The sequence below is a fragment of the Phalaenopsis equestris genome, unplaced genomic scaffold (genome assembly GCF_001263595.1).
Source record: "Phalaenopsis equestris unplaced genomic scaffold, ASM126359v1 Scaffold000255, whole genome shotgun sequence".
NCBI lineage: Eukaryota > Viridiplantae > Streptophyta > Magnoliopsida > Asparagales > Orchidaceae > Phalaenopsis > Phalaenopsis equestris.
Window position 1 is genome coordinate 46,835 of NW_018164697.1, and position 13,827 is coordinate 60,661.

The following is a 13,827-nucleotide window of genomic DNA, read 5'->3' on the forward strand; positions in this document are numbered from 1 at the left end:
AAAGTCCTCACAAGAATTATTGTCCCTTCTTCAACAAAATATCAACTTAAGTCGAACATTGATTGTAGAAAGCCTTACACAAAACATTAGTCCCCGTCCTCCATGAACATCTTGAATTGATGCCTATCTTTCACCTACATCGCTTTAACTTGCTTTTTATATCAACAACAACAAATCATCCCTTTAACTTTAATTGATGCCTATCTACCCAACAACAACAACAAATCATCCCTTTAACTTGCTTTTTATATTGTATTTTGCTGTAAATTTTTTAGCACGCAGTAGTTCGAATATGAAGTTGATACTGAATTTATACCTCAAACACAAAAAATGCCAGCAAACCCAATCATTCTCATTAAAGCAAATTGTAGATAGCCAACAGCAGTATTAAACACAACATATTAAAAATAATAATAATAAAATAAAACACCCATAATATTGGAACATGCTAAATAAATTCCAACCAAATACTTCTTCAAACATAAACAAATTCTCTAGTTATTAAAGTCATTATCTTCGAGTTCATACTAATCATAAAAATAAATATTTCCTTTCATTTCAAAAGAAAAAGATTATCCCATCCATAGCACTCGACACAATGCATCATTTCACCTGCTTCCTGTTTAATATCTCTTCAAAGCCATCGGAATGCCTTTCAATGCCCGGCATCATTAGCATTCTTGGATGTGGTAAAAGTGCTCCTGAGACATCTCCCCACCAATCCGGATTGTTTGTGTACCATTCCAAAGTATTTTTCAGACCCTCTTCCCAAGTTGTTCTTGCTGTCCAACCCAAACTTTTTAGCTTCTGATCATCGAGAAAATATCTTTGGTCGTTGAACTGCCTGTTGTCGACGAACTTAATCGCAGTGGTGGGATCCAACGCAAAAAGCTTACAGATATCTTTCGCTACATCAATCACCCTCCTCTCATTCTTCGTCCCAATATTGTAGAATATTATAAACATGGCCGATCTCCCCTCTATGAAGAATAACCTCAAAAGCCTCGGCAACGTCCTCACAATAAAGGAAGCTTCGAACGTTAGAACCGTCTCCATGAATCGGAAGGGTTTGTCCTCTCATTGCCAGAAGGATGAACTTTGGAATCAGCTCTTCGGGATATTGATTTGGTCCGTAGACATTGTTACCGCGGGGGATTATGACGGGTAGGCCATAGGACCTTCCGGCCCTTCCGTAAGCCATCACAAGCATTTCAGCTCCGGCTTTGGTGGCGGAATACATTCTCATACGGGTTCATAGGGAGGAGCTGAGAGGCTTCGTGGTTGCCGACGATGGCATTCTCATCGGTCTCCCCATAAACTTCATCTGTGCTGACATGGATGAATCTCCTTATTTGACCGGAGACCTTGCAGGCCTCAAGCAGAACATGAGTTCCATAGATGTTGTCCTTAGTGAACTCAATGGAGTTGCCGAAAGAATTGTCAACGCGAGTCTGAGCTGCGAAGTGCATTATTGTGTCAATGGACTTCGTGACGAGAAGGTACTGGAGAAGATCAGCATTGGCGATGTCGCCCTCAACGAACTTCAAGTTTGGGGAGGATCCAGAAGGGGAAAGGTTTTTAAGGTTGGAGCAGTAGTCGAGTTTGTCGAGGACCATAATTTTGTAAGCGGGGTAGTTGCGGATGAGCCTGTTGGCAACATGCGATGCGATGAAACCAGCAGCCCCGGTGATGAGGATGCTTTTAGGCTTATAGGATTCCATCGCTTTTTGGTTGTTGCAATATATCTAAGGCTTTCAAGCTGAGAGTGCGGAACCAAACTCCTGCAAAGAACTTTTAGATTTAGAGAACGAAAATGCAGAATAGAAATAGAAATTTTTGTTTTTGAGACGGAAAAAAAGGGTGGGGATTTACATACGCTGGAAAGTAAAAAATATAGTGATATTTGCCTCAAATAAAACAACTGAAGGAGAATTGCCTTTTTTAAAAAAATGATGGCTATCTAAAAAAATCTAAATGAGCCATTTTCATATATAAATGGAATCTTATGTGTTGACATAATTACTAATCCAAATAAGTTGGGACTTGGGAGTTCTTTTCATGAAACCAAAAGAATTATAAGTTGAAAGAAAATGAATGATAAAAATATAGAACAAAACAAATTAAGCCCAAGTCCTGTACCCCATAAATAATATTTTTACCTTTTGTGAACATGTGGTGATTAATCAAATATGCTGAAGAGAAGGAGTATTACATGATGCTTTCAATTGAAAATGCTTATTTATCATTTTTTTTTTTCCTTAAAAAACAAATTCACTTGCATTATAACATACAATATTCATCAAGCGCACAAGAAATTTAGCCTAGATTATTTTTTGGCATCAAGTTGTTATCACAACAACGTTCCTTGTTTTATGCTACACACATGGAAGGGATACAAAGACAAAAGAACTGCTTATTACCTTGAATATGCTTCCAAACGCTAAACCCTAAACGAAAAAGATAACAACCTTCATGGAATGCATGAGAATTCAAACAAGCATCGTTACAGCAAGTGGGTCATGTTGAATGCAAATATTGTTTGAGAGGGTGAAGAAGAAAATAAAACTACCATTCATGAAGGAATGACCATTGAAAGTAAAAGCTAAAAGTGGATATTCCTACTATAGATATTAAATGGTGCTCATGAGGTCGCGGTGCTATCCATTTCCTTCTTTTTCATTTCGAAGTTTCAGGAAATAAGTGTTGAGCAACATGTAGTTCTAATGGCAGACTAGGATTGTGAATATGAATATGAATGTTTCGGTGTTATACATGTAAATAAATAAGAATTGTGTGATATGTATGGAAATGCCCCAAAAGGAAAAGATACATCAATTACCCATAACCATATTAGAACGACATCGACTATAATAAAATCTTAAAAGTATGACTAGAAAACCACGTATTGAATAACATAAAATCAAAACAAAGAAAATGACATCAAAACATAATGTGGCTTAACAGAACAGATTTTCAAGAACCTAGAGAGCCTGTTTACCATGCAAAATCACTCATTTATGGCATTGTTTCATTTTGTCCCTTAGCATTCAAACATATGACAATGAAATGGCAGGATGTATGAAGGAAATATTTTAGGGAAAAATGGGAGCAGCTTAAGAAGACAAATTAGACGCACGGCCGCATCAGGAATACATTCAACTCCAATCCCGCAATACAATAAAAGAGATGATGAGTTAACGCTCCATAAAAAAATGGGCGATCGAGAAAAAGCACACCCCAATCAGGCAGATCAATTAAAAACTAAAACCAAGGAAACTTCAATTAAGTCTCCACAGAGAAATGAGAAAATGGGTAAAGAAGAAAAATTAAAATCCCGGGCATAAGCAAAGCATGAAAAAACCAGCAACTTTGGACAATCAAAAGACTAGCTCTTGATAAAGTAAAGAATCATAGGAAAAGCGCGGATCTTTCAGACGCGGAAGAAGAGATTCGAGATGGAAATGGGTCTGGTTGCCATACGGGATCCGAAAATCGTCTTCCACCACCTTCTGCCCCTTGTCGACCTCTTCTTCTCGCAGGTAGAGACCTTGGGGCTCTGATTGTACGCAGGATTTACTAAGATTTACGTCAAATACTGCAAAAATGGTTCCGGTTAAAAATCTCCCTGTACCTCGATTTTCCTGTAAAACACGGATTTGCTAATTAGTCGGATATAAGGGGGGCTGTCTGGTAACGCATTTAAAGCTGGATTTAACCTAAATCTAGCCTGACAGTCATATTGGAATCCGGATTTCACGGATTTCAGCCTTCAATTCAGTGTATCGGCGGATTTAGCGAATCCGTGAAGTTACCTTTCCTGGACGGTTTCGGGCGGGAGAGGGGTTTCGGCTGTCTCTGTTTCGATGGCTAGGGTTACAGAGCGGGGAGTTGGGGAAGGGATTATAATATTATCAGATTTATTATAATTCATTAAATTTATACTTGTTATTTAATTATTAATTAATAAAAAATAAAAAAAAAATTAATTTGTATTCGTTAAATAAATTTATAAATAATTATTAACTAATATAATTAATAACTAATTAATTATTTCCTTTTATAAAAATTAAAATTCTATATTTATAACTGAATTCCTCTCCATATGTGAATCCTGCCAAAGCTAGGTTCCCGCTTGCTTCTCTCTGGTATGATATTCCGAGAATTTTGGTTTGCTTAATTGGCCGAAATTGGATTGATTTAATCTTGGTTGGAGTTAAATCATATATAAATTGGCTACTTCCCCCTTTTTGCCATATATATATATATATATATATATATATATATATTGGAGCATATATATATATATATATATATATATATATTACTTCTTTTTCTGGTCCCGCCAAAAACGGCAGACGAAGGAAATTAATTAATTAATTCCATCTTAGTTCCTATGAAAACATGCACTGTTACGAGTCAACAAGTGAGGAATATCATCACATTAAAAATATCAAATAGAGATTCAATATTTGATATTTGGAAGGTGCACATGTAGAATATATTTATTTACTTTAAATTTTTTGGCCTCCCAAATTTCATTTATAATTAAAAACAAAATTATCAATTTGAGAACAAGCCAAGGACCAAAATGATAGGAAAAAAAAAGGGATATAAAGATATGATTTTATTGGTTTCCTTCATTAATTTGGTTTTTGGTGATAAAGACAGATATTAAAATTTCTTCCATATATATATATATATATCTCACAATTCTTATGTGTTCCATGTGTGACCCTTAAATTTTTATATTTACATGCATACCACTTGCATATTTAATATCACATTAAAAATATCACTTTAACTTCTTTTTAAAAGTGAAATACATCTTTCATGACACTAAACTATCATAAACAAAAAATATATATATAAAAGCATATCAGATATGTAAATTTATAAGAATTGTTTGGTATGTGCCTAAGTTTTCCAAATTTAAATAGTATTGACTAAAAATTCCTTTAAAAAAGATTTTTTTTTGGTTGAATTAATTATACGTGAATTTTATATAGATATACTATTTCTATCATTTTATAATTATCAATTTTATTTTTAGTTCACTGAACGGCCGCACCGCTCGTTTCATTAAACGATACGTTTTGTAGTTAAATTGTAGTTAAAGGAAACATATTCGACATAATTATCTTATAAGAAAATAAAACAGTTTTCTTAAAGCAAAATTATATGTAAATTTCGCTGAACACGTAAGAACATAGTTAGTAATTAATCCATTTACATCATTGTCACCTAATTTCTATATATTTACATATTTAAGAAATAAATGGAATTTTTTACATTTATACCGCCAAACTCTTTCATATCATTTCAAAACATATCATTTTAATTTTTAATAATTAAAATATTTATTTTCATGCATGGGAAAGTGTCATGTACTTAACAGGTGAAGTTTAGGATTTAAGACATGTAAATACATAAGAACTGAGTGGTATGTATGTACATTTCTTTTATAATTTTATCATATATTAATTAAATTAATATGCATCAAATATTTACATTACCAATATATTAAAATCAATACCTTTACAATCATTGAATTTCTTTTCAAAATAGATATAATATATAATAAATTGATAAAAAGAAATATATTATATTTAGCATGAATTAAATATGTGAATTATAAATTCATTTTTATTATATTCAAATTATAATATTATAGAGAAAAAAATTGATTTGCAGGCTAAAATTTTCCCAAAAATAAAATTATAAAAAGATTGAAATAAAATGACATGGAGTAATTTTCTATCCAATCGGGCTCCGTTAAGTGGACAGCATACCGACCACAAATTTGGTGGGCTTAATTGTGGGTGCAAAATCTGCTACAAAGGAAATAACGCCTTATTGTCAGGCAGCCAGGTTGTTATTCTAAGTCCAAAAAAAGGTCCCCAACATTCACACGTGCGATGTGTACTTTCTGCCATCCTTAATTGGGTTAATTATCATATTATATTATGCTCAACTCAGTTAATCAAATCAATTATAAAGAAACAAAAGAATTTTATCACAATTCCCCAAAGGGAACATAGTAAAAACAAGGGTTATTTACATAGGTGCCACCCAATTCCTATGTACTTACAATTTTAATCCTATGTACTTACAATTGTACTTACAATTTTAACACCTAAACTTTACTTTTTACATTTATACCACCCAAATGTCTCATTTCACATAAAATTGCCACTATTTTAAGTTTTTTTGTTTAAAAATGTAAAATACAACTTTTCATTTATATGCAGTGGTATATACATGCCTTCTTGCCCCACGTGACCGTTTTGATGCTGCCGCGGACGACTCCCACGATTCGGCTCAACGGCGCCTCGGCGACCTGTTTCGTTTCGGATTCGAAGGTAGAAGAAGACGGAGGAGATGGAGGAAGAAGAAATAGTCCCACATCTCGAAAGGCCAAAAATGGAAATCCGGGAGGGAGTACTTACGAGCATGAAGGAACACAGAGAGTGGCAAACGAGGCAAAGTGGGTCGAGAAAAGAGCATCTTGCCGGTGGGACGAACCTCGCAAGACTTCTCTAAAATCTCCACGGCGTCTCTGTCTCTCTCCGGTTCGAATTCTCTCACCAAAACTTTTTACTATTTCCTCTCTCATTTCAGTAGCAAGAGATGGACAGTCTGTGTGTGTTCGTCTCTCTCTCTCTCTCTCTCTCTCTCTACATCTCTCTCTAGATGTAGTGATGGAGAAGAGATTTGATGGGGGTCACTTTGGCCGTTTAGGTTGCTTGAAAACCTTAATTTAACAAATTCAATATAGTTTTTAGTAGGGTTTTCGACATTGTTAATAAATTAAATTTATAAATTGTACTTAAAATAAAATTAAATTAGATCCACTAATCTATCTATCCCTTGCCCTCTCCCGGTACAAAAATTTATGTTTCTATTCTGCATTTCCATTCTCTAAATCTAAAAGTTGTTTGCAGTAGTTGGGTTCCGCACTCACAGTTTGAAATTCTTGTATATATTTCCGCAATCAGAAAACAATGGAATCCTATGAGCCTAAAAGCATCCTCATCACCGGAGCGGCTGGTTTCATCGCATCCCATGTTGCGAACAGGCTTATCCGAAATCACCCCGATTACAAAATTGTGGTCCTGGACAGACTCGACGATTGCTCCAATCTTAAAAACCTTTCCCATTCTGCATCTTCCCCCAACTACACGTTCGTTAGGGGCGACATCACCAATACTCATCTTCTCCGCTCCCTTCTCATATTGGAGTCAATTGACACCGTAATGCACTTTGCAGCTCAGACTCACGTTGGCAATTTTTTCTACAACCCGTTGGAGTTCACTAGAAGCAACGTCTATGGAACTCATGCTCTGCTTGAGGTCTGCAAGGGCTCCGATCTAATAAAGAGATTTATCCACGCTAGCACAGGCGAAGTTTATGGGGAGACCGATGATAATGCCATCGAAGATTCCATGCTCCTCTCTACGAACCCTTGTTCGGCCATCAAAGTCTGCGCTGAACAGCTTGTAATGGCTTATGGAAGTACCTATGGCCTATCAGTCATAATCACCCGTATTAATAATGTGTATGGACCGAATCAATTTCCCGAAAAGCTGATTCCAAAGTTCATACTTCTGGCAATGAGAGGTCAAACCCTTCCGATTCATGGAGACGGCTCCGACGTTCGAAGCTTCCTCTATTGTGAGGATGTTGCCGAAGCTTTTGAGATTATTCTTCATAGAGGGGAGACCGGCCATGTCTACAATATTGGGACGAAGAAGGAGAGGAGAGTGATTGACATAGCTAAAGATATCTGTAAGCTTTTTGCGTTGAACCCCACCACTGCCATTAAGTTCGTCCACAACAGGCCGTTCAACGATCAAAGATACTTTCTGGATGATGATCCGAAGCTAAAAAGTTTGGGTTGGAGAGCAAGAACAACTTGGAAAGAGGGTCTGAAAAGTACTATGGAATGGTATCAAAACAATCCGGATTGGTGGGGAGATATCTCACGAGCTCTTTCACCCCATTAGAGATTGCGCAAAGAGTGTTGGGCACTTACAGAAATAACTTCTTTTTTTCTTTGTGAATATCTACTTACTTTGGAAATGAAAGTAAATATTCACAACTAGCCTATGTTTTGAACAATATGACCTATAACGACTCTAACGAATTTGGTATAATTAGCTTATGTTTTGGATTTCTGGTTGTATATGTGCTGTTTTTGGTCAATTTGGTATAATTAGCTTATCATAACGCGTTTTTCTATTGGTTTTGGTTTTGAAATTGACGCTGAATTGGGGAGTGTGAAGGGGGAGTATGCGCTCCGGAACCCCTTCTGGCAAGGCCTGTGCGCCGAATGTCCAAAGGAATCCCTCCTGACGAGGCCTGTCGAACTGGAATCCTAACTGCCGCGAACTGAAGAGCCGAGCAGGAAGTCGCGCCTTCTCCTGGAGGTCCCCTTCGCGATATTTCTGCAACTCTTGAATGCCGAAGAATCTGGACAGACCTGCAGAGCTTCCAAGAACCAAATTCTTCGTGCTTCAGCCAAAGAACAGCTCTGGCTAAATTGCACAGCCGGACTTCACTGTTTCTGGAGTCTGGAATTGCCGAGTTTGGCAACAGTAAGATTGCCGATTTCCTGCTGGCTGCAATTAACATATTCTTGAAGAAAATGTATTAAAGCCCATCTAATGTGCGTGCAAATATCTTGCAAATGTACATAAATAAATTACAGAATGTGCTGTGATCGGCTTGCCTTCCTATATTGTCGTGACCATCTTGGGCCCTGGCCTTCCAACACATATAAATGTCCATATGTACTTTTAGTTACTTTTTGTATTTTTGTATTGCTATCCACTTGGATTATTTACTGTATGCTCCATCCAAGATTTGTAGGTGAGAAACCATACTACTTACTTTTATTCTATTTGGTATATCTATGGTGCACCTCTCCATTAAGAGTGATTCACACAGCAGACAATTTGATTGGTACTTGGGACACAGCTAACTGAAGCATTATTTCAGACATCTCTTTGCAATAATGCATTTTCTTATTTGTTTATTCAACATTACTTCACTTGTTATTGGGCCTTAGCAAATGAAAATTGATTTGTCTGAGCTTGTCAATCCACAATGAATACTTTTTCAAGCAGCTATCACACGTAGATACTGTAACGGTTTTCTTTAATCCAGTGTCATTTTTCCACCGTACTGTTCCAAAGTATTTTCGTGAAGGTCAATTAGCCTTCTATTTACCTTTTCTTTATTCAGCGTTAATTTATTATTTTGATTTGGTTCTCATTACATAGTAATTTTAGTGGCCTACCTCCTCCATTACATCTTTCGCCTTTATTCTAGACTTCAAAATGTCATGCATTTTCTTGCTTTCACTCCTATAACAATTCGTCTTCCATTCTTCTGTAGGAGTAAATTTATGGGGGTTTATTTATGTCTGTTCAATCTGCGCAATTTCAAGCTTCTGAATTACCCAACGGATCTGGTTCTTCGTTGTAAAAAGAGGTTTTTTACCCTCAAAAGGAAGTAATTTGTTCTGTTTGCTGTGATCGTTAATGGAATCAGTTATCTGTTGGCTCACCAGTCTTCTTTTTGTTTGTTGCGCTGCTAGAACATATTGCAACATATTAGTTTATTTTTTTTCTTATAATATTCCAGCACATTGAAGTTATATCGCCCTAACGATAAAGATTTATAGGAAAAAAGCTTGCGTTTATGTTTTTGATTTCAGTAGATTTTATAGAATAAAGACATCTGTATTTTTGGAATAACGAAACGACTATGTGAAGAGACTTGGATCGGCAACAAGCAAAAGGTGGCATTGATTTGGAGTCTTGTCTTGACAAGTGCAACTCATTTTGCAGAGCGAAATCAGGTCTTTTTACCCTTAAAATGCATATCCTCTCCTTAACTGTTTGGCAGAATTTTTGGGCTGAAGTAGGATGCCATTTTTAGATTATTAAGGATTATAAAAATATCTTTTTCTCAACCACAGCTTAATTGATTTAGTGGATGTCATGCAAGACAACTTTCATTTTTTAATCCCCTCAGAGTTTACTAGATTAAGACAACTTTCATTTTTTAATCCCCTCAGAGTTTATTCCCCTCAGAGTTTACTAGATGTGTTAGTGGAGCAGTGGATCTTAATGAGCTTCTTCTACTCATGCCTTAAGATGAATCCATTGTCACTTTTGACACAATTTTGAAATGGAAATTAGACTTTTGTTATAAAACTTTAACCCTTTCTTTTTTTTTTCTTCTTCTTCAGTGCTTACTGGTTTACTACAATTTCATCCAAGATACACACTTGAGAAGCCATTTATGGGTTATATTATAAGAAATTCCACCAACATTTCTCTAGAATCAAGTTATATAGCTAGCTAATCGGAATCACGGTTGTTGGATTAAATTTTATCTTTACGTTATACCGCCAATATCTTAAAAGTCAAAATACAAATTTGATGCTTCCCAAACTTTACCAAAAGAATTTAAAAGTAATTATGCTTAAAGCCTTTATTACTTAAGTTATGGGATACCTTATTTATTTATTATTTATTAGAGTGTTAAATGTTCACATAATTCATAAAACTTTAAACTTCATAAAATGCTTGATTCAATTCTTAATTATGCCATTGCCATGGTCGATTAAATTACAAAAGGAATGGGGCATTTAAATACATACCACACAATTCTTATGCATTTATATATTTGTTCTATGCCGAAGAGTTGGTGCCGACAGATTGATAACTTAATATTCTAGCATAGAATATATTTATTTACTTTATATTTTTTGGCCTCCCAAATTTCATTTATAATTAAAAACAAAATGATCAATTTGAGAACAAGCCAAGGGCCAAAATGACAGAAAAATTAGGAAGATGTATGTATGATAAAGTTAGGAAGCTGAGTGTGGTAGAAATGAGAATTGTAAGATGTATGTATGATAAAATTAGGAAGGATAAATTGTGGAAATAAAACTATGAAGGATAAATTGTGGAATGATTCTATCAGAAGAAATGGTGTAGTTAAAACTATTGAAAATAAGGTGATTAAATTTTTATGACTTTGGAGAAAGTAGCATCTAGCTTTCTAGCTGGTTCCATGATCACGATTGGGCACTTCAAATCTCTTATGCTTAATTCGTTTGTTCTGTAGTTTGGTGGAGTGAACGGTATGCTCAGTGAATTGACAGAACATACTGCCATTATTTTTGGTTGCTGATTTTACCAGTTTGATATCCTGGAGTTCCTTACGGGAGTGTTGGCATGGAAGCTTTTGTAGTCTCTTCTCGGCATGGAACTTGTTTTTGCTGATATTACCCGTTTGAACTAAATTTGCCTCATTTCTTTCTGGTTTTGGGGTTTTTGATCGTTAGATTGTGAATTTGAGTGTTGGAAGGATATCAATGGTTTTGAGTTTTCAGCTGACTCTCCTGCTATTTTGATTTGTTTACAGGTTGACATATTTAATATCAGTCTTTGAAGAGTATTGGCCAATTAAGATGAGGACAATGAATATAAGTAAAGAAAATTTTCTTCGGTCGGTACTCCTATTTTTCTTTGGGGCATTTGCATACATGCCACCCAATTCCTATGTATTTGCATTATAACACCTGAACTTCTTTTACAATTCTATTTTAGCCTTTAAAATGTGAAATACACCTGGCATATATGTAAAAATTGAAGTTTAGGTGTTATATATGTAAATACATAGGAATTGACTGGTATGTATGTAAATCTTGGTAAAAAATTAAAATTTAGTTGTTACATATGTAAATACATAGGAGTTGTGGTATTTATGTAATTATTTATTTGAAGATTGCAGTTCTGGTGAAGTTGTGAACTAATAATTGTGTAAATGTGTAATTAGCTTCTTTTTTAGCTAAGAATTATGTAGTATAGCATGGATTCTTTTTTATATCAATAAGGCTGTAAGATCTTTAATGCAATACACAATAAGGCTGCAATGCAGGTCTCTGTTTAGTTTTAATACAATGTTTATAGAACTTCAATATTATGTGAATTTGATGTACATTAGTCAGGAATAACAGCTGCTATATGCACATTTTATTGAGATGAGGAGTCATGAATCTGAATAGTACTGATCACTGCCATCTTCCCCTTTCCAGCCATGTTTTTCCTCATGGCTGCACTGTGCTGATTATAGTTTCATTCCAAGATATGTTGTTTACTTCTGATTGAAGTCTTGCTTATGTGTTACTGTGATTTAAATATGGTTGGAATTGTTGCTCATCTTCACCTAATATTCATATGTGTAACTGCTTGCTTTGTATCTTTGCCCATAATCGACATTTACCAACAAATTTTGCAATGAAATAATGATTTTATGCAATTATCTGTTATTGAAAAACTTGAGTAGCAAAGTTTGATTCCAGCTGAATGTGCACCTTGGACTCGCACATAAAAAAATTATGGAATGGATGTAGATGCTCCTATATTATTAGTAATAAAAGTACATTTTTGAAATATATAAAATGCTTGTTTATATTTTACATATTTAGCTTGTAAAGTGAATTTTTTGCGTCTGATGCATAATATATAAGATTATCATTGTTCTGTTCTAAACAGTTTAACTAAACATGAGCAGAATGATCATTTTTCAGAAACAGCTGTCCCACAGCTATTTTCACGCAGCTGTAACAAACAACCAGTCAGCTTCACCGCAACAGCTTTCCCACAACAGCTTATTGGGGCAGTGCAGCTGCAAAGCTGCAGCTGCGTCAAACAGACCCTAAAAAGTTAAATACATCTCTTATCCATATGTAAGATAACTAAAGCTGTTAGATATGTGAATATGTAAATATGTAGAAAGTATGTGCTAGATATTTAAACACATGGACACACACACGCACACCGACAAACGCGCGCGCACACACACACACTTCCCATTTTCCTGCAAAACGCATGTATTTCTCTTCTTACCTGGATCTATGTTTGGCTGCTGCTTGTTTGCAGATTTTGAAATCGCTATGATTATTCCTTCAAAGAGAGCGCCACAAAGAAGTTTTAGATTGTCTCAGTGCAGATCAAGATTTGAATAGCTTTGATTTCGATTGTAATTGCTATGATATTTCCTTCTTATAAGGATGGTTACATATCTAATACTATTGTTATGATAGTTGATGCTTTTTGCACTTATGTGTGTTTTTGTAAGAAATTAAAGTTAAGGGGTTAGATATATAAATACATATAAATTGACTGGTATGTATGTAAGTGTTCGAAAACTTAAAAAGGAATCTTCTTATGGAGAGGACAGAGGGTGTAAATTCATTCAAGTTACTAGGATTTAATATATCCAGTAAATATAAATCCTGAAAGGGTTGAATTTCAAATAATGTTTGGTGACAGATTTATTAAATTGTGTGAAACTTTTAGACAATTTATGTCAGGATTTAAAAATATGTTATGATTGTTAGACTCTGACAACAAATTATAATAGTATTTAGTAAAACATATGAATTTAACTTCTTTAAACATTTCAATATAGTCAAAATCTATCCACTTTTTAAATTCAATCAGTATTTTATTTAAACTTATGATAATTAATAGTTATATATTTATTAAACTAGTTAATTATTAATATAATTTTTTTTTAAAATTAATTATTAAATTGAAGTTTAATATTTATAAAAAGTAATAATTAGGCTCTGTTTGGGGCCACTTTTTTACTACTTCGCGGCAGGGAATCGCAAAATTCGATCGTTTGGCTCGCAGCGTCGCGGCAGAAGGAAGCTGAAGCGGAAGAAAAGCGGGCCGCGATATCCATCCCGCGGCCCCGACTTTCGGCTCGTCAAAAGTTTTTTTTACCCTCGGCGCAATA

The 13,827-nt window shown here is 34.9% G+C and overlaps 2 pseudogenes; one reads left to right on the plus strand and one right to left on the minus strand.

Annotated features, from left to right (window-relative positions):
* Positions 1-453: 453 nt before the first annotated feature.
* On the minus strand, positions 454-3,889 carry LOC110024378 (annotated as a pseudogene).
* A 2,350-nt stretch (positions 3,890-6,239) lies between these two features.
* On the plus strand, positions 6,240-8,102 carry LOC110024357 (annotated as a pseudogene).
* Positions 8,103-13,827: the final 5,725 nt, after the last annotated feature.